General features: G+C 33.0%; 1 protein-coding gene across 3 annotated transcripts in view; it reads right to left on the bottom strand.

Moving 5' to 3' along the window:
• The window catches only part of LOC125049205 (RING finger protein nhl-1), an 80,739-nt gene that overhangs the window by 41,204 nt on the left and 17,538 nt on the right, over positions 1–21,997 (bottom strand). For all 3 annotated transcript variants that reach the window (XM_047648351.1, XM_047648355.1, XM_047648353.1), the window contains exon 3: positions 10,659–10,746. The gene's annotated coding sequence lies outside the window, so the exon portion shown is untranslated. The remainder of the gene's footprint in view (positions 1–10,658; positions 10,747–21,997) is intronic.

The raw sequence follows: 21,997 nt of genomic DNA, 5'->3' as shown, positions 1-21,997 counted from the left end.
GCTGAAGCCACTAGGCCAACACTGCTTTTCAATTACATTCTATAGATGACGTATAATTGATGTTTCGGCTTAACGCACTGAACATAGAATAGGTAAATGAGGTGGCAAGGCACTTTGGTTGAGTTAAGTTTTATTGTTGAGTTCCACAATTCAGTTATAGGTAAATCAATATTTAATGATTTTATTATCATTTATTATCATGTGTATTACAAATTAATTACAACCCTGGTATAACATTAAAAAATATTTATTTATTTACACTTCGTTGCAATAAAAATAAAAGAAACACAAATAACACAATACATAAAAATTATAAGGGATGCAACGGGCGGCCTTATCGCTAATAAGCGATCTGTTCCAGGCAACCCTAGTTAAAGAGAAAAACTAAAAAAAGAAACATGATGAGTGCGAGAAGTAAAAAAAATATAGAACCTTAATCTAAAGTAATACAAAAAAAAATATTAATAACAAACTAAAAACTTAAAAGCTAATCTTACAGATTCATGAACAGCGAATAGTTATCTATATTTTCATTAAAAACACATTTCTTCAAACCCTTATTTTTCATTCTTATTTAAGTAGATCAGAGCAATCGTCTCACAATTACACTTAAAAGCGTCGGGTCGAATTAAAGACAAAATTCAAGATAGATATTAATAAACGTAATAGAAAAGCAGACCCTCAATACCTTATTTTTAAACTACCCTCATGTCTAAATAAAAATAGGGTAGTTTAAATTTGTAATCTCTATTTAATCCCCTACTTTGTTAAGATTACATTAAGAATGTATTAATCATACCTTTTTACTTGGTTAATGGTTATACAGAAACTGATTTTCTGTAATGGTGTCGTCCAATTGTCAAACAAAACCGTTGGGGTAATTTGCTATAACGATCCAATTTGCGTAAAATATCCTAGCATCGCCTGTTTTTTCAAATTGTGTTTAAGTTTTTAAGTATTGCTTTGGAGACGCAAAAAAGAAGCAATTATGTCTGTTAAGGCTTTAATGGTTTAAAAGCATATCTTGTATTGTTGAGTCACTGTATACAAATATGTACTATGGAGACAGTCGCATTAATTGTACATAGAAATATTTTTTTTTTATAGGACGGGGGCAAACGGGCAGGAGGCTCACCTGATGTTAAGTGATACCGCCGCCCATGGACACTCTCAATGCCAGAGGGCTCGCGAGTGCGTTGCCGGCCTTTTAAGAATTTGTACGCTCTTTTCTTGAAGGACCCTAAGTCGAATTGGTTCGGAAATACTTCAGTGGGCAGCTGGTTATGAATACGTTATTTATAACATTTGTATGAAACTTCGGACTCGAATTCATTACATTATTTACGTGTTTCGTTTCTCGTTGAAGAATTGCTAAAAGCTTAAATTATTAAATTAGTTCCACTATAGACTTTTTATCTAAATGTGTAGTACTCCCATAAACAAAGTTGATCGATATGACAGGATTCCAATGGGTTTTGTAACGGAGAGTATTTAGTATAATCTTCTGATAATCTAATATATAAAATTCTCGTGTCGCGGTGTTTGTAGTTAAACTCCTCCGAAACGGCTACACCGATTCTCATGAAGTTTTGTGTGCATATTGGGTATGTCTGAGAATCGGACAACATCTATTTTTCAACTCCCTTAATGTTAAGGGTAGTCCAACGCTAATTTTTTTTTTAAATTTTTAGATAAATATTTATTTTTTATTTTTTTTATGATACAACATTCAAAAATACATAAAACCCCTAATTTTCACCCCTCTACGATCGACCCCTATTTTTTATTATAAATTATATATGTTAACGTAAAATTGTAAACACCGTTAGATTGTAATCTATCTCGCGAGATTATAAACTGTCGAAAGATTGTGAACCTCAGCTTACTGCTTACAATTTAACGTATTATTATTCGGTAGATTGTACTACACTAACATAGTTATAATTCAAACTTCTTTGGTCAATTACAGATTAATTTTACTTTCCAACAATTTCATATAACTACCGAATAATAATACGTTAAATTGTAAGCAGTTCGTTGAGGTTCACAATCTTTCGACAGTTTATAATCTCGCGAGATAGATTACAATCTAACGGTGTTTACAATTTTACGGTGACATATACATGGCAAAACGACGTTTGCCAGATCAGCTAGTATATGTATATTATGTATTGAATGCGCACTGTTTTCTGAACTAATACGGTAAAGTGCACTTCCAGATAGCAAATACTTAGAAGGCAATGACAGCTGAACACTACAGATAAGTAGCTTAGCTTCGTCTCCGCTATTTTTAAACCGGGCAAATCCTTAATACGAAATTTGTATGTAGAGAGTTACGCTCAAATCCTTCTGTTTCGTTTATTTATTGTGAAATGTTGTTTATTTTGCTGACATGGAGTTTCTTTATGAAACTGGAATATTTTTCTCAGTTTACACGAAGGAAAAAATACATAAGTAAACTGGTTAAAGATAACATTAAAAATACAATTGTAGGGATGCTCGGGAAGTAAAAATAATCATTAATTCTAGTTAACGTGTCGATGATTTGTTATGGGTTTGTTTCCTGGGAAAGCAATACGTGTTCCGTTTTTATTATTAGTCTAATTAGGATAGCCATCTTGCTTTAATGAGGTTCTATGCCTGAGTCAGTTTTTTTATGGAAATTGCATAATGCGTTTGTCTTTGTCTAAACGTATTATTCGTTACCAGCCAAGACTTGTAGCTTTTCAAAATATTCTTATAGAATGACATCATATCTATATATATAAAAGAAAGTCGTGTTTGTTACAACACTTATAACTCGAGAACGGCTGTACCGATTGCCATGGTTTTTGATTTGTTGGATTTGTTCCCGTCCCGAATAGCAGAATAAGCAATAAAATATCGGATAAGTTATCGAATAACAATAAATTAATTAATTAATTTTACGAATGCAAAAACCATATGGTGCCATCTGTTGACAAAACTACGCATCATTTTACGTCGAATTCGTGTCAGTTCAAGAAATTCCGATCTTGAGGTGAATGAGGAGATGCATAACCATGCTTTGATCCTGATGAAAAGATGTTGGATATCAGAAAGTGCTTAACATGCAGTATCGCCATATTGACGCTAGAGAGAAGATGCCTAATGTGTAAAACTGCCATTCTTCTTTCGCAATGGCAAGCAATAAAACATTTCTGTATTTGCAAAAAAGTTGTATTAATGTAATACTTAACATTAATGAAATCCTAAAATAACTTAAATTAAAGTAACAACGATACTATAAGGTTGTAGGGCGAAACGAGGAACGAAGTTAGCCAGGTCAGCTAGTAAATAAATAAATCAGACACGCTACAACGCTTTTTTTACGTCTGGGCCTCAGATTTCTGTATCTGTTTCATGACCATTTGTCAATCTAATATGCAAGTAGGTGATCAGTCTGTCACACGTCGACTTTTTGGGTCTAGGGTAAGCCGGTTTCCTCACGAAGTTTTCCTTTACCGTTCGAGCGAATGTAAAATGCGCACATACAAAGAAAGTCCATTGGTGTAAAGACGGGGATTAAAAGTAATTTTTACATCAACAACAACACGTGCTCAATAAACGAAAATATTACACGCGTCATAGAAAATGATTACCAAATTCACCGAGTGCTTTTCTAAATGAGAATCCTGATCTTCGCGCAAAGCTAAAACACAGCACTGTCATAAACGTATATAACAGTAAAAGAGAATTGTTACGGCTGATGTTAATGTACCACGAAATTGAGTACGTGCTGTGCGTAAGTTTGAAATATCAATTTTGTATGCGAAATTGTATGTATAATAAATTTCCTGAATTTGTTGGTCGAAGGGGATTGAGCCGCCACTGATTGGCTGTTTGTATTCAACGCTTTTAGTTAGCGAAGATACGTGGATTGTTTTCCGACGTGTATGTGTAATCAAGTATTCGTTAAGGGTTATAAACATTGTGATTTTCTAGGATTCTGAATAAATTCCTCTTGTTAAATACTAATTATACTTCATTAAACCAATTTATACACATTATTGTTTTTTTCGTATTGTAGCTGATACTTGAAAAAAATAATAAAGTTATTAATGTTGTTACGTTTGTTCTATTGGAATTGAAAAACATTGAAAAAGGCAGAAACTAACTACATAATAACAATGTTTATAGTATATATAACGGCTTTTAGTATCTGAGATTAAAATATTTTTAAATAGTTTTTTCTTAAATTTGCAACATAACAATTGTACATTTATGCAACTAGTCTTAAAAACCTTAATAATAGAGTATCCAACACAAAACGAACTTTATAATAAAACTAATAGTTGCTGATTAGCGCGTTCAACTAAACAAACCTTTATAATATAGAGTGTAGAATAAAGTAATTAGTAAAATATATAAAATTTGGATATTACTGATAAGTGATATGAAAACTTTTGCTGTTAGAAGTTATACTAAAATTTAATCAGATATTTGGCAACGAAAACTCATGCATAAATGTATACATCATACATAAACTTTAGCTGAATAAAAAGTAAGGTTGCTAATTTGCATTTAGACAATCTACATGAAAATTTCTTTGATAATGTATCCCATCCATTCTATGTAATGACTCTCACTAATGAGACGACTAACAAAATTCGCGCACGAAATTTTTACGTTGCGTAATCGACAGTCGAGTTTTTGGAATTTAATGAAAGACTAATTAATCGTTTCGACCTTGAGATAATATTTAACATAAAACTTGATTACAAAGTTCTTTAGATATTCGGAAAGCTTTTATCAGTTCTCTAGCTTTGATGCGAACGATAACAAATTTTTAAATAAGTGAAGATTTACTCGATTTACGAATTATTTAAAAAGTTTAACGTAAGGTACTAAATTGATACATTATACGTCCACAAAAATGTTCCCTATAGCTTAAAACTGCCGCCTTACTCTGCAAAACTTATACCAAATATATAATAATTTATAAATGATGTCAGAAAAAAACCAATATTTAATGATATTGAAAGTTACGTTGTAGCATCACAGGTTCATAAATTATGTGTTTATTTATCCAGAAGTAAAGCCAATTCTTTATAATAATCTTCATAGTAAACGAAGTTTAGATTCTTAGCGCAAACTCGAGCCGTAATTAATAAGAACGATTTCAATAATCACGGTGTCATTATAAAACATGGCGTATCATAAAGTAGTATATTTTACGAGAGCTCGTTTGAGCGAAACGGTTTTATGGAGAAACATTTACAACAATGAAATGATGTTAACGATATGTTACAAAGTTGATAATGGGTGATAAAAATGATAAAGGTTAGCTAACATTATTCTTATCGTGTTTGATATATATATCAGGATTTTTTCAAACTGCTTCCAGTGCCATTAAGAAGTCGAGTTGCTGGCGGTAAGGCGTACAGTGCGATATTTAGGCTTTGTGAGTAGGAAAGAAGACAGTAATTAATACTCCCGACCTATAGACCGATTTTGATGAAATTTCTTGTGTATATTCAAGTTCAAGATGTTTTTTTTTGTATTTAAGACGTGCGAGCAGGACAACGTCTGTCGGGTCCGCTAGTCATATATGATTTTCTAGTTTCTCGTAGCAACTCAATTCTGGCTGAACTACGACGTGTAAATAATTAGAGCGACAAGGGAAGAAATATAGAGGCTGCCTCATCAAACCCGAGTAGACTGTATAGCGATGAAAAACGTATATAAGTGTATTAATTAGAAAACGTATATTAGTGTTTAACCTTCCGACTCCCAGAACCAACATTGGGTTCCGTGAGCCTCTTCACAGGATGTGTTCTACCTTGGATTCTACCACTACTATTGAGCCTTTTTCGCACTCCTCTACTGCTTCATTTAAGAATAAGTTAAAACTCATAATGTCTTAAGCCTTGTATATTCCTTTTTTTATAGCTACTAGTTTGTTTGTCGTTCTCCTAATTTATAAATTTTGTGCTGTCATGTTTTGTCTTGTTTTACGTCTTTGTATTATATTTTTTATCAGTGAAACATTTTGTGGATATGTCCAATGTGTTTATTTTATGTTTTACTTTTTTTTTATTTTTACTGTATAGAGACGTATCTATTTAGGTTCCTTAATAAATCAATAAAGTAAATAAAATAAAAATCTTCAAAACATACATTTCATAGTACCTACATTCTTCGAGTTTTCTAAAGTCAGTTATAAATAGGTATATGTCTCATGGTGTAGACCAATTAGCCATGAATTAGTTTAATTCATGAGTTAACTCGGATAAATTTAGAAACTCTTTACTGATTGTAATGCACGATGTCACGTTATTGGACTATTCAACAATGTGAGCGAAAACGTGCACTCGAATCTAAAGAATCCTTCGTGACATTGTTAAATGCAAGATACGAGGGGTGTTCTTAGAAAGAAAAAAGATACTGCCAGGCATAGCCCAGACATTAGATAAAATAAAAAGTAATCGATTCTTTTTTTGTTTTTTAAAATATAGTAGTTTGTTTGCGTCGTAGGTAATAAAATATTTTTGTTTGAAAAATTAATTACGTTAATTACGTTATACGCCTTATCACTTTTTATTGAACAACCATAGTGGTAGGGGAGCCCACGATGCTAAATGGGGATTTACTCGAGCGTCGTAGAGACCTATTGGGATGCAAAGCTTAGATAAAAAGAAGAAAAAAATGTTATATGATAAATTCCTTTTCATCGGTGGGGGAAGCGGCTATAGATAGTTAAATATGTAAAAAAAAACTGTTGCATGGACATCCTCCAGCGCGTCAGATATTGATAGCATCTATGCCCTACGTATTTTTAATAATGTACGTATGTTAATCTGATCGTTTGCATGATGCGGGTGGTTGTATTTAAGGGTTGAAACATAAAAAAAGAAAAAAATTATCGAGCGCGTCAGATTTTCTAAGGGAGTGTTAAGTGAACCAAAAAAAAGCTCTCATTCACTAATCTGACGATTTCGATGGGACGCAAACCCACAGCCATTTTCTTAATTTGCAAAAAAAAATCGCAATTTTGAAATACTCAAGCGCGTCAGATTAAGATATATGTGGTTCATCTTTATGTTCTAAACGTACTGTCTCATAATCTGACGATTATCTAGAGGGATTCGCCTGATCTGACAAAAAAAAAATAGAAAAACGGTTCACCTAAAGGGCCATCCCTGCAACTTCCCGCTAATTCCATTCCTGGGCGCTTAAAATTGATATTTTGAGCTCGCTGAGTTCAAAGAAATAACATTTCTATGCATTTGAGCTCTCCCAGCTCGAAAGTCTGATAGAAGTTTCATAGAACACTATTTTTGGAATTTTCAAACCGCAATAACTTTTGAATGGATCAAGCAATTTTCACGCGGTTGGCGGCATTCGACGCAGTTTTATCATCCTCATAAATAATTTTTAATTGATCGAACCACAAATTTCGGAGTAATCCCGAAAAAACACTTTTTCGGGTTTCTTTCGTGTACGATATCTCTCGAACGAATCAACCGCTTTTGACCAGCTTGGTGGCGATCGACGTGGTTTTTCAAGTTCAAAGGCGGATTAGTTTTTGAAATTGATCGATAAAGAAACCACTTTAAAAAAAAATATTTCTTATTTTTTTAAGATTTTTCAAAATTTCTCAAAATCTATCAGTCCGAATCAGTTCAAATTCACAGGAAATGTAATTTTGAGGGAAATATTTAGAACGCCGTTTAGTAGATTCCGATCGGTTTAAGGAAATGTAGGCATCACGCAGCTGCACGCATTTAACTTTATCGACGAATTTTTGTTATTTCGGCTTGCGGAAATCGTCAGATTATATATTTTTCATTATTCTTGAATTATTTCCTTCAAAATAAAAAAAAAATTAGCTACGCTCGAGAATGTCGAGATGACGTTTTTTTTTTACAACTTTGTTGCCCTCCCCTTTTTTTCCGTCACTCTCAAATTGTCAGATTAGTGGAATATACACTTTTTAGGATGTAATTAACTCACCCTACCTTAATCTGACGCGCTCGGGAATTTCTGATGGTCAATTTTTTTTTACTAAACTGATCCTGTCTCCTTCACGTGCGGCCTTATATATGGGCCTCATATTTTGTGGAGGTACTTAACCGGGTACAAGGTATCCCCCTATATATTAATCTGCCGCGCTTTAGTAAATCCCGAAATCCCCTCTTGGGCTCCCCTACCATAGTATATACCTAATGTATATAATATAAATAGAGTTTTATAACGTTTAAATGTATTTGTTTAATATTTATAAATGTGTGTAAATATTGCAATAAATGCATATTAACGTTTATGTATATTAAAAAATTCATGTTTAAACTTAAAAACTTACCTTTAGTGATTGTAGGTCAATCCTTTTATGCATTTATTTTACGCATAAAAGGATTGACCTTCAATCATTAGTCTAAATCGGGCCATACACGGACCGCATTATGCAGTCAAGACCGACTGCAATATGCGGTCGCCGCACGGCAATCTGCAGTTTCCATGATAAATTCATATTCGCAATACACGGACCGCCCGAGCAGTTCCTGAGCAAACCGCATATTGCAGTCGGTCTTGACTGCAACATGCAGTACGTCTATGGCCCGCTTGAGAATCTCACTTTTGTATCAATTTTTTAAGTAAATGCACGAATCTATTAATTCTATAACATTTCGGTTTTCTCAAGATGTTTTTCTTCATGGTATATGCGTTTATTAATTGTGCACACGTAAAAGCCTTGATGTATACCAGGGGTTCGAACTAGAACCATTACCAATGTAGTCTACTTAAACAGCTGAGTTTTTTTCATTCCTAGTTGTAATTTTTTGTTGTTGTTTAAGCGCCGCTTAAATGAACCCGTATTTAATTATCTACAGAAGATGGAGGGGGCAAGGAGTCCACGTCTTTGCTGTTTTTACAGGAAACGATGATCCAAGTCCTGCAGTGCGGCACCTGGGTAATTGGGTATATCAACAACTAAGGAGTGAAACTCCAGCGCGCTAATGTCTATGTTCTAATATAATCAATGTGGATAATTTGTGACGTCATATTTTTTTTGTATTTTAAGCATGCATGTTGTTTCAACTCATAAATAAATATATTATAAACTAGCTAGCATTTACTTCTTACTTCATAAGGAATTTTAGATTCGAGCAGAAAATCTAATTTGCCGCGAATGAAATAACACATTCAGAATGCACCCGAGCGAATGAAGTTATATTGCAAAAGTCTGAATTTCGATAAAATCACAAGAGCATTTTCACTTAAGAACTAGCCGTCACCGAGAGACCTTGTAAAGTTACGATATTGAAACCACAAGTTTCAATACACGCCGCGGGACGTGATTTTAAAATTCAGTCTAGTGAGTTTTATTAAAAGACCTTAGGGACTTAGTTGACATTGTTAATCTATTTTATGTTTTAACATGTCCGAGGTTGAGTTCGCATGTCGAGGTTTGAATATTTTATTAATTATATTGTAAAATATATAAGATAAATGTCTTGGATATAAATAGAGGTTTCGATTTATATTTTTTTTTTATAGAACAGGGGGCAAACGGGAAGAAGGCTCACCTGATGTTAAGTGATACCGCCGCCCATGGCTCGCGAGTGCGTTGCCGGCCTTTCAAGAATTGGTACGCTCTTTTCTTAAAAGACCCTAAGTCGAATTTGTTCGGAAATACTTCAGTGGGCAGCAATATAATTTTAACGTAGCATATGGTTCATTTACAATCAATTATTTGATGTGCTAATAATTTATCCAGATTCTGCGCTAAGAATATTGTATAAGGTAGACTAGACTGTAGCAACGACAGTACGTTGACGTTACACCTGAATAACGGTAAAGAACCTATAACTACTACCTATACCAATCTATATCTGGACCTAAGCCACTGGAACCTTCGAGAAAGTCAGTGGTTCCAGGTCGAGGATCCTCCGCTTAGGCCGCAGAGCACAACATCTTTCCTCCACCATTGTGAGCCTAGTGGTTAAACATTCCTAATCTGCACGAACTCAGTGTTAGGAGTTGAACAAAAATAAACAAATTAAGAAATGCGCCTACCCGGATAGCTGCGGTAACTTGTTACATAAGTGCAAGTTTTAGCTTACGGCTATGTTCAGATGGCAAAAACTTGACGCGCGTCAACGCGGCGCTCAGAGAAAAAGTCTCTAGACGCAGGTGATCGCGCGTTGACGCGCGCTTTGATATTAATGTAATGTCCGTTTGCTGTTCAGATGAGCGCGCGCTTTCATCGCGATCGCATGTAATTTGGTTAATTTTCGTAATTATATTTTGTTCTCGCATTTAAAATGAGTGAAATTGAAGATATTGACATCAACTTACTAATCGATGAAGTAGAAAAAAGGCCAGCAAGTTGGAATATAGCAAATTTGTATAAAAAATATAATATAATTTGTATTTTTTTTTCAAAATTGGATGAACCCAATGTGTACGTTTTCTTTTTCTTCATAATATAACCACAAAATATTAACCTCTTCCACGTCCATTTTCTACGTTCTACCGAACTAGACTGACGAGTACTGTCGCAACGCGCGTTAGCGCTCATCATCTGAACGTTCTTCAAATTTGATTGCGCGTTGACGCGCGTTAACGCGCGTTACATGTGAACATAGCCTACTTCTTCATAAAAAAAGTTGTAAAATTTTACTTGTCATTATTACCTTTTAAACACAGCGGCGGGCCCGTCACGTAGGCGGGCCCGCACTAACACTTGCTCTCCTACTCTCTCCTTGAAAATTATTTCACTACCTGCAAAAGAAAACATAATTTGGTATAATTTTTTATATAAATAAATATTCATATAAATTTTCTACCTCTAATTCATTTTTAAACCAAATAAGATAGATTTGTAAAGTAAAAGATAAACATTCTTAGAATAATTTATTTATAAAATGCTTGTCAAAAGCTTTTTCTTAACTCACAAAGAAATTTGAGTCTACAAATTATGTGAAGTCAGAAGCATACTTTTCTCTTGACAGATTCGTATAAAAGCTTTGATGAAAATTCAAGGCATTATAAGCTGATGATATGGATAATAAAATATTAGGTAAAAAGGAATTCAAACACGAAAACAATCTCACTGGTAACCTACAATTTCGATGAACTATGGTCTAACTAATATTTACTGTATCGTCGCGGTCGGTACGATTTCAGTAGAAACACATTTTTATTAAATAATTATTTATATACAATTTTTGCTCCTATATATACATTATTGATAATAAATGCAATCCACAACCCATCACAGAGACAGACATGAGACCTACCTACTATACTTTTGAGTAATAAATTAAGATTAAACATCAGATTGACTAACCACTAAATCACGGAGGCTATTCTTATTTATAGAAGTTTTAATAACTAAATGTGGAGAAACCATTACTAGATATTTATAGGTTTTAAATTCATTCTTCTAAAATCAGGTAAGTGGATTTCCATGTAATAATTTCGTTTACATTCATCACAATGTCTGTGTCGAAATAAAAGACAAAACGCTTCAATATAAGATGTCACCATGCTCTTAAAAAGTGTGGTTTTTCAGACACGACACGACGTTTTTGTAAGTAAACATATTGAAATAGGAGCCTAAGCATTTGTAAAGAAAACACTTGGAAGTAATAGGAAAATACAAAACATTAAATTTAACTAATGAACTTTTTATTAATATTGAAAAGTACAATAACAAAAAAAAAACAAAACTTGTTTCCAATTTTAAAAATCCGCCTTCAGGTTAAAGAGCTCATAATGATTATTATTCAACTAATTTTGGCTAATTAACAGCCATTACAATAACCAATATTCTTACTATTTGGAAGTCAACTTACAGACCTTCGTGCCGGGGCAACTTCTTAAGGTGTGGATGTCGGTCAGAGAAATGCAATGAACAACAGCGACATCTGCTCGGTTTAATGGGACGCAGGGCAATAGTTTACTTTAATCCTTGCCCCTGTTAACAGCGTCTGCTACGCTATTTCGAGCCACACTTACCATTATACCTAACCTAACCGTCAATCTATTTAAAAAAAAATCAGTGACGCTACAACCTTGGACAAAGTCTTAGACTCGAATTTCTATTTCTGTTCCGTGATAAAAAAATCTAATAGGCAAGCCTTCTTAGCCGTTCTGTTTTGGTATGCAATTAGAGAATTGCATACCAAAACAGAACGGCACAACAACCGTTGTGAGAGCACAACGGTTTCCTCTCTCACCGTGCTAGCGAGTGTTAGAATGCGCACTTATAAAGTAAAGTCATAGCACAGCCCAACACAGATCGAACTTACGACTTGTGACCTACGGGAAGAGAGGTCACACAAGCCACTAGGCCAACAGTGCTGTAGATGAGCAGTGAAAATGAAAGAAGACAATGTTGGCACTAGCGACAACTTTCCATTTTATTGGGACTATATTTTCAGACGAATCACAGACATGCGCTATGGCTTTCGCTTAACATCAAACCCACCGACTAAATGATATAAAATTGTAGATATCAGTTTTCTAACACAATAAAGCCTATGCACAACGCACAATTGTCTCATACGAAGACATCTGGCGTGCATCTCAAAACCTATTACTGGAAATCTTCACCGAGTATGTAACAAGTATGTTATGTGCTGAATGGGTGCTTTTATTCCTTTTGTGTTCTATCTCGACTTCCGCAGGCAGCGGCGGTTGGCGTGTCGCCAGTTAGAATGCGGTGTAAGGTGCGGGCTGGGCGATTAGCCGATTGGACATAAAGGTATTATCAATTTATTGGTTTAGTGGTTAGTACAGACAATTTTAATAGAAGCTGCTAGTGTGTGCAATTGCCGATCCTGCGTTCAATCTCATGATATTCGTATAGTGTCCCACAAACCTATATCTGCAGAATGTATCAGATATTACTAATTGGAAAAGATTAATTACACATGTACCCATCTGATGACAAATCTGAATTAGATTGAGATTGAGATTAGCCGCCGCGGATAAATCGTTATTGAGATATTGTAATTCTACTCCAGATGCATGTTATGTATATATTATATATAATAATGTTTTGTCTTTGTATATATACTTATTTCTGTGTATATATAATATATATGACCTGCTGGGTATTGCCCAGCGAAACAATAGTTGCTTAAAGCAGATGGCTGATGAAACGCTTTGATTATCAGTACATATAACAAACAGAAATATGTAAATAATATGGGGGGGGGGGCATACCTCATTTACCTTACGTCAATGCAACAGAAAATGGTAAAACTTTGGATGTCCTGCTTTTGATAAGTTTACAAATGTGTTAAACTAACGTTCCGCTACCCCTCATAAAGTAAACCATACAATAAGAAATTTGTGTACATAATAATATGTAACTTGTCAGCGAGTTATAGAGTTCAAATTTAATAAATTTAACTTTAAACTTATGAGGGTACCTTACATTTTGCCTGCATTTTGGATGCATTTGCATTTTTAAAGAGCTCATCCGCTCAAGCGAATGAATTTGCTTGAATGTTAAATATTTAGTACGTTTTATGAACAATATTAAGTAGATTTAACAAGGTTTTTGTATGAAAATTTTAGTTTAATTAAAACTTTCCTCTTAGCTTTTGAATCTATTTGAGTAAATGGATTATAACTAAATTTCAAGTGTTGTGGTATGTGGAATTTAGATTCATTTCGCAATTAAAACAATTTAACTGAATGAACTGTATGCAAATGTCTATTCATTTAGTCTTGTTTTTTTTATATTATTTATAGTGAAACAATCTGGCTAAAAATGTTATTTAAGTTCTTTTCTGTCCTATGGAATTTCTTCTTAATATTTCTTGTATTTAATGCAAGTGTTAGAAACTTTAACACAAATACCTTATGCACTCAAGCGCTTCTCCAGACATAATTTTTAAATTAAAACAATCTTGTTTGAAGTATAAAATAATATTAACAGGTAAGAGCGTCGTCGACATATTAAATCTATAAATTCATTAAAAAAAATTCTGTAGAATCTTTAAAATAGTTTAAAAATGCTTGAAAAAGATAAAATTCACGAAATAGGTTAATGTACAAAATCTTCCTGAATTATTTGAATCGAATGTATCAATAAAAGCTTGATTTAATGGAATGCTAATGGTTTCAATCGGGGATTTTATTGGATATGGTGTATTTATGGCCATTTTAATTTGTGGCAATTCGCTGTTTGCAATTTTAATATCCTAAAAATTTTAATAACATACGGCTCTCGATCGATTATTCTGACGATCATCTGTTATTTGCTAATATTAATCTTTCTTATAACACTTTTAAGTAAGGCCTATTAACGTTTAAAATTTTTTTTTTATTCTTAATCCATCTGCAATCAGCCTCTTGGCTTTTATCAGATTTTATGGGAAATGATGGCAATTAGGGAACGCAAATCCAACAATTTTTATTCCCATTTACAATGTTTAAATATATTTGAAATACATTTGAAAGTTGAAACGGATTCAATTCGGATACAATGCTAGAAAAATTACTTATTTTCTAGCATTGTAACACTAAAGAATACACGTAAAATTTAAAAAGGCCTTACGAATCTTAACAAGCTAAAGAATATATTTTTTTATTTTAAATATAATATAGGATACCGATGAAACATTCAATAATAAATAAATAGTAAATTACTATAAACGTAGCTGAGGAGCTTACAAAAAGAAATATATACAAATACAAGAACGAAAGTCCTTTGGAGCATTTGAAAAAAAATATTAAAGTGATTGTGTTACGTGTTTTAACCAAATAAATGTGGATTTTTATCTTTCATAATTTCAAAATAATCTATAAAAGACGTAGTTTGGCTCTAAATATTGCAGAAATTTATAAACGAATTTTAGAACTTATAACATGCATGTTTATTTATTTGGTTTTACCGTTTAGTAGTCAAGCCAACAAGAATAAGGAACGTCGATTGCTTGCGACTGTAAAGCTAATAATAGTAGTAATCACGTTTGGTATACGCTACAAAAAAGCATTTTACAATACATCTGAATCATGAGAACGATTTATGTACATAACTTATTTAGTTCAATTACCAAAGATTTACTTAATTACAAGACAATTTAAATACTAGTGAGGGTAAATCGTTTCTAACAAACCAATCAGCAATAAAGCTTGGTACCTCAACTCCCTTCTAACGACTTCCTAATTACCTTTTTATGTACACCTCCAGAACAGCTTTCATCAACCGAATCCACTATGTGATATGCGATAATTTATAATTACCCTTTGTAATTAATTATTTGTCATCAAATTTTATTTCTTGAACTCTGAGTAGCTGTTTGGCGTTCAAAATAGTGCAAGAAGATAATATCGATAGGTTTGTAAATAAATCAGAAAGAAGAAATTTTAAAAACGATTCTTGCGAGTTCTTTTTCTATGCCCTCGACTACGCCGTTTGACTGGTAAAAATGTGACGTTCAATTCCAATAAATTGGATTTTACTTTTGGTAATCTAAAATTCAATAGGATACCAAAATAGTAATTAATACAATAAGGCTAGTAGTATAGGCTGCATCTGACCATTTTAAGCTACCTGCTATGGAAATAAATAATCAATAAAGCAGACGCTGAAAGATGTCTCAATTTAGGTTTACGGTTTTATATAAATAGTTTGATTTTGTAGGTTTTGTTCACGTTTATAAAAACGCCCTTTGCGTATCGGTATAACTGGAGGACGATCCTAATTTTTCTCGTGAAATAGCAAGCGAGATAAGGCTATCGACAGGAAATAGCCATGTCGTTGAAGGCTCTACAAACGAAATCGGATCCCTTTTCTTCCAGGGGTTTAATTCCCGCCCGCTTCTTTACGATAATTGTGATTGAAAAGTCTGTTTAGACATTAAACGTAGTAATGTATAGATGAATACAAATTAAACAGAAATGAGTTATTAATATTAAATAATATAGGTACGTGAAACACATTTAATTGACGATTTTTCATGTTTAATTGAGTTTTCAGTATGAGATTCCGTAGATCCACCATGAGTGTTCAATGCTCACGGAAGATATATAAAAAATCATTATTAGGTTTAGGTTAGCGCTGCCGATATAAATTAACGTTTATTAGAACATCTGTAGAAAAAGGTCAAGTTCATGACTAAGTCATGCGGGTTTCCTAAGGTACTTTTTTTGCCGCATACCACCATTATTTAGATACAGCTGCCCGTCAAGGTATTTCCGAACCAATACGACGTAGGGTTTTTCAAGAAAAGTGCGTACTAATTTCTATAAGGCTGATATAACTTCTGGCAGTAGGCGAAAAACAAACATTCAAAATATATCGTAAGTAAGCTTCGAATTGGATTTTTATGGGGTATATTTTTGGCTCTTACATTGTAAGTTTCCTATTTCAGTGATGTAATGTAAGTAGGTGATCAGCCTTTTATGAATTTCGGTTCCCAGCCTAGTGCGGTACTTTTAAAATATTAAATTGAATAAATGTACAGATAAATCTATATACAAGCTGAAATTTCTGCAAAGTTTAATCTTATAAAGGATTACGACATAGTATAGCACAAATACAATCTTCGTGAATATGAAGCTGAAACAATATCCTTAGATCAACGCGTTATTATCTTGAAGACGAGCTTTCGTTTAATTTGTTTGTAGTGTTATTATTCCAAGAACGAATATTTAATTTCAGTAGATATTGTTATGTTGTAGTTAAGTAATGGAATGCAATTAAACTTGAGCTGTTGTAACCAATTTTGACTCAATAAACGGCTCTTTTCTGTGCCGAAATTGTATAATGTTATATATTGTATTCTATCACAAAGACCGTTGATAAATTTAAAAAAATACCCTCAATTTTTTTTTTGTTAAAAATATATCTTTTGAAAAACTTTTATTGATATTCAAAACAATGTGATTTACAATCCCTACATAACATATGTAAGGATTTAGTTAGCCAGTTAGCAAATTATGTTGTTATTTTTAGATAGTCTTCTAGGTTAGTTTGACTATGTTTTAACAACATTAGATAGAAGATAAATTAAGTTGACTAAACCACATCGCAATGTATGTATGATTGTATGTATACAGTTTTGGAAAAATTTGTCAATATTAATTTGACGGATGACCCAGTTTTAACCTAGCATAGGCATGGTAGGCACAAAAGTGTATTTTTCTTATCCGTTACAAATAAATGTTCCACAATTTGAATTTGGAAACCAATCTTTTTTCATTCCCACCGGAAACAAAAAATACAGCACATGTTTTTGAAGCTAACCAACCGACGGATAGCAATATGTTTTAGATTTCCTTGGGGATAGGCTTTACCGCTCAAATTAACAGGGCCTATTAAACACTCGCTCTAAACAATTCTTTTATCTAACAACGTTTAAATTTAAAAAATTGTAAACGTATCCAACATTAAGACCATATACGTACGTATCCATAATAACAATATTTGATCTGTCAACTCAGTCTTTATTTTTCATTCATTGTGTTTGACTGTGATACGTCAAAAAGTATTCAATGTAATCAATACTGAATAACGAATTTATTTTTATAGTTATAATTCTTTAATATTCTCTTTCGACTTGTTTAAAACAGCAATTTGGAGGCATTAATTAATATATAATTACCAGAAATTGACGCAGGAGCCTTAGGCCCGTATTCAAGAACGTCTATCCAACTTAAGTCTAGTTTCAAGAGCTATCAAACCATTTTTATTGAATAAAGTTTGACATATTTAACAGCGATCTAAACGACATTGTGACTTTAGATACGAATACGAAAGACACCTTAAAAATCTATGTTAATACATAAAATTAAAGACTTATTATCATAAATAATATAATCCCAAATTTGCAAACACATAGCAGTCGACGATGAAACAAGAAAGAAATGTAACAATAATATGTTAACAAAGAAGATACTGCATATTCATAAAATCAATTAAACAAAAATAGATCTCTAAGGCTAAGGAAGAAATGCTATTGTATTGAATAATGTAACCACGAAAAGAAAAACAAAATATTATTCAATTACAAAAGGTAGGTGTATAAAAAAATCATTTATAATAAACTAAAATAGATTTTTAGTTGTAAAATAGTCTTTGTTAACTTAAGATTTGGGTTCACCAAAGGTTAGTTTTTGAGTAAATCTTCATATTTTATTAAATGTTTATTACTGATATTAGATAAAATAATACAAATGGCATTTATATAAACGTTGATTTTCCGTTACCAAATTACTTTCGCTAAGTAAATCCACTTTTGCAGATCCACGCAAAAAACTTTCATTCTCACGAAATATTAGGAACATGAGAAAATTCGGCCAAACGTAGAAATAAAAGTAAATGTGCTAACGCTCGACTGGTTATGTCCAGGTTGAATTAGGACTTTGTATAACTTATTTATTGCTATTAATCTAGGTCACATGTAAACATAGCTTATTATTTAAGAATATGGCTACGGATTTAGTATATATAGTGAATGTAATTTATAAAAAATAAAAAGAAACTAAGCGTCCATTTGAAGCAAGTAAAACACAGGCGTGAAAGGTTAAGTATTTTACGATCTCAGTGACACGACAGCATGCTGTATAAACAGCCGGCTGCACGCATGAAAAAACATGACGCATGCGGCGTTACCTCGCTCTGAGGTGTTCCATTTACGGCTTTAAGTGCAAGCGAGAGCGCGGAACGAGCGACAAAGAGGCACAATCGGCTTCCGCGTTGGGCAGCGTTCGACTTCTTTATTGTATATAAAGTATTTATCATATTACATCGATTATATTGTAATCGATCAATTCAATTGTGATTTCCATTTACCTCCTTCTCTATATCCATACAAAATATCTATCAAACAAATAAAATTAAAATTTTCTTTTGAAAAATGCAAACATTGCATCAGTATTTTCTTATGACGTTGTCACGTTCAACTATCGTCAGTAAACCGACTTTACAGACAACCGATTTTTTTAGAGAGAGCTATGATAAAGCTAATTATTCATTTTATAAGATTTTATTATCGTGGTATTAGGTAGAGACATGTGAACTATAGAAATGTTTGGCTAGCTAAAAATCTATATTATAAATTCTACGTTCGGACGACACGACATACAGTTGAAAAAGATCTATAGTAAATTATAAGAAGAATTACACACCCATACAACAGTAGGAGTAAACGCAACGGACCATAAATTTTTTTCAGGCCTATGTTCTTACTAAGTATGGGACAAAAGATAATAAACAGGTGGTCAACGCTTCAGAGAATTATTCTAGAAAGATACCAGCGATAATAAACCCTACGATAAGAAGACGCAGCAGACCATACAATTCAAATCCGGGCCAGAAAATTTCATAAGCATAATAAAATAATCCTTTCCTGCGCCTTTCAGAGGTCTTATCTCATTTAGACGATGTACCCGAAATATCAAAGGGTGACCCTGCACACGTTTATAGCATATTTCTATGAATCAGCGTTTTTGGATTTCTTTGAAGATTTTATTGTCTGTTCAATATATTGTATGAAAATAAGATTTCATTTCTGTGGCTTTGACGATTCTTTGGATGACTATTTATTTTAGATAACAATGCGGTAGGAACGGTGAAGATATGGTAAAGAGATAACAATCTTCATTTAAATCGATTCGTAGTCTATTTATTATTTATATATTAAATAAATAAATCAGTGGCGCTACAATCTTTCTCGGTGTAGGCCTCATATTTCTGTATCTGTTTCATGATCATTTGTCAATCTAATGGGCAAGTAGTTGATCATGATGATCATGATGGGTCTAAGGCAAGCCGATGACGATTTTCTCACGATTTGATTTGATTGGGCATTACAATCTAGCCTAACTTAAGACTAATAAGCAATTTAGGTCTTACCTAATCTTAATATATACAAATTACGAGTCACGTTGTTTGTCCGCTATGGACTTCTAAAATACTTAACCGATTTCAATAAAATTTGCACACCGTGAGCAGTTTGATCTAACTTAAACGATAGGACAGCTTACATATATCTGAACTGCTCTTAAACGGCTGGACCGATTTGAATGATTTTTTGATATGTGTTTGGGTGGATCATCAGCCCTGCAGATGGCACTGAAGTCGGTACTTTCATACTTTGTTTAATATCCTAATCGCTTGAAATACCGTGCAGGACAACGTCTGTCGGGTCCGCTAGTTTACTAATAAAGATATGTAACATAATAATGTCACCATTAACACTACTTACAGTGTCTATCAAGGGTTTTTGTTTCTTTCCCCTTACCATTGTTTAGCACTTAATACTAACGTGCACTAACACTCACTATTGAATGTTATTCAAAAGCGTTAAAATAATAAAATGTAATTAACCTATTTCAAGTTCAATTAATTTCATTAATCACTCATCTGTTACCACAACCTTTATAAATACTTTAAAAGCTTATATTGTGCATACATGTTTTGTTTATTTATTGTTAAATATTATCAGCCTTGGCAACTTTGAAACATCCCATAAAGCTCTCGAATAATTCCATCCTACCCTCTGGCAAAAAAATAAGCCTTCTTAAAGTAACAGTAAGTTCACATAAAAAGTGAAACCTTATATATTGTAGTCATCATGTTCTCGACAAAATCTCCAGAGGTTTACGACTCAGATTATGAAGGACAAAAAACGTTATGCTGACACAGTGTTTTGCTCTTAAAATATTATACAGGTAGCGAAAAACGGTGTTTAATAGTGTTTTGTTGAGGTTTTTGGAGACTAAATTACTTTATTTTGTTTAATATATATAATAAGACTTGTTTAATAAATACCATTCCAGTTATAGTGACTTTAATGGTGGTGGAGGTGCAAGTGCGTTCATAGAACACATTTATGAATAATACTTGATAAACGTCTGTACACAAATACATATTTAAATATTAAACGATAAAGAGCTCTTTATACGTGAGTACGAGTTGTACGGATGAAAGCCGTGGTCAAAGTGCAGCGAAAATAGAGGCATCCGTGATGTTGCGGAGGAGATTGTTGCGAATATCATGGCCTCCAAAAATAACCAACAAGTCCATTCTCAACACACTAAAGATCAAGACTATCATTTATAAAAGGGTGCTTAGCTAATTTGGCCATATTGGTAGAAGATAACGGCGTAGTTTTGTCAAACTGCAGAAGTCGGGGTTGATCGCTGACCATATTAAGAAATTATGGGTCTCAACATCTCTAATGCCATGAGACAAGCAGAGGGTAGAGCAATGTGGAGATGGCGGGTCGAGGTAGCGGTTAGGTTTCAAGAAGAAGAAGAGTAAATAAGAAGGTACGTATGACCTTAAATATTTAAGAATGCGAAGAAGAAGAGATTTATAGATGACAGATGGATCAGTTATATAAAATAATACATTTCATAATATTAGAAATTACGTTTCTTAAGCTCGGTTTTCCTAACTTTCAACATAAACCACTGTATCCATCTTTTGTGATAATTTATATTACTACTATTAAATATTACTACTTCTATAATAAAATTTACATTAGTAAGTGTAGAGTAAAGGGCAAAATATATAAATATACGATGAAGCTTAATAGTTATACATAAATACCGTATAAACTGAGTACATAAAGCAAGTTTAGCTATAAAAGTTTGTTAAAGGCTTTCCGCTCTGTTGGTTGTTCTAGTTTCGCTTTGAACCTATAGAAAATTAATCTACAGTTAATAACTAAGAGGTTGATTATTGAGCAATATATATTGTTGGAAATATTGGGACTGTATTATAAATATTTATAAACAACATCTACACTGATATGTCGTATGTTAGCCCACAAATGCATTTAAGTTTTAACTAAAACTTAGATTAAGAGAATTATAATAATTTTTGAAGTTATACTTCTTTTGGCGCGTTAGGGAAAAATGATGAAAGTAAATTTTTACGATGCGCGCGCACACCGTCACAAAAAAAACTAAAATAGTCCACATTTTAGTTTTTTCTATTGTTAGTGTCGTTTTTGACGTGACAACGTCTTATAATTCGATGGAGCCGGCTGCACACACGAAA

This window comes from Pieris napi, chromosome 4 (genome assembly GCF_905475465.1).
Source record: "Pieris napi chromosome 4, ilPieNapi1.2, whole genome shotgun sequence".
Lineage (NCBI taxonomy): Eukaryota > Metazoa > Arthropoda > Insecta > Lepidoptera > Pieridae > Pieris > Pieris napi.
This window is presented reverse-complemented; position numbering and strand designations above follow the sequence as displayed.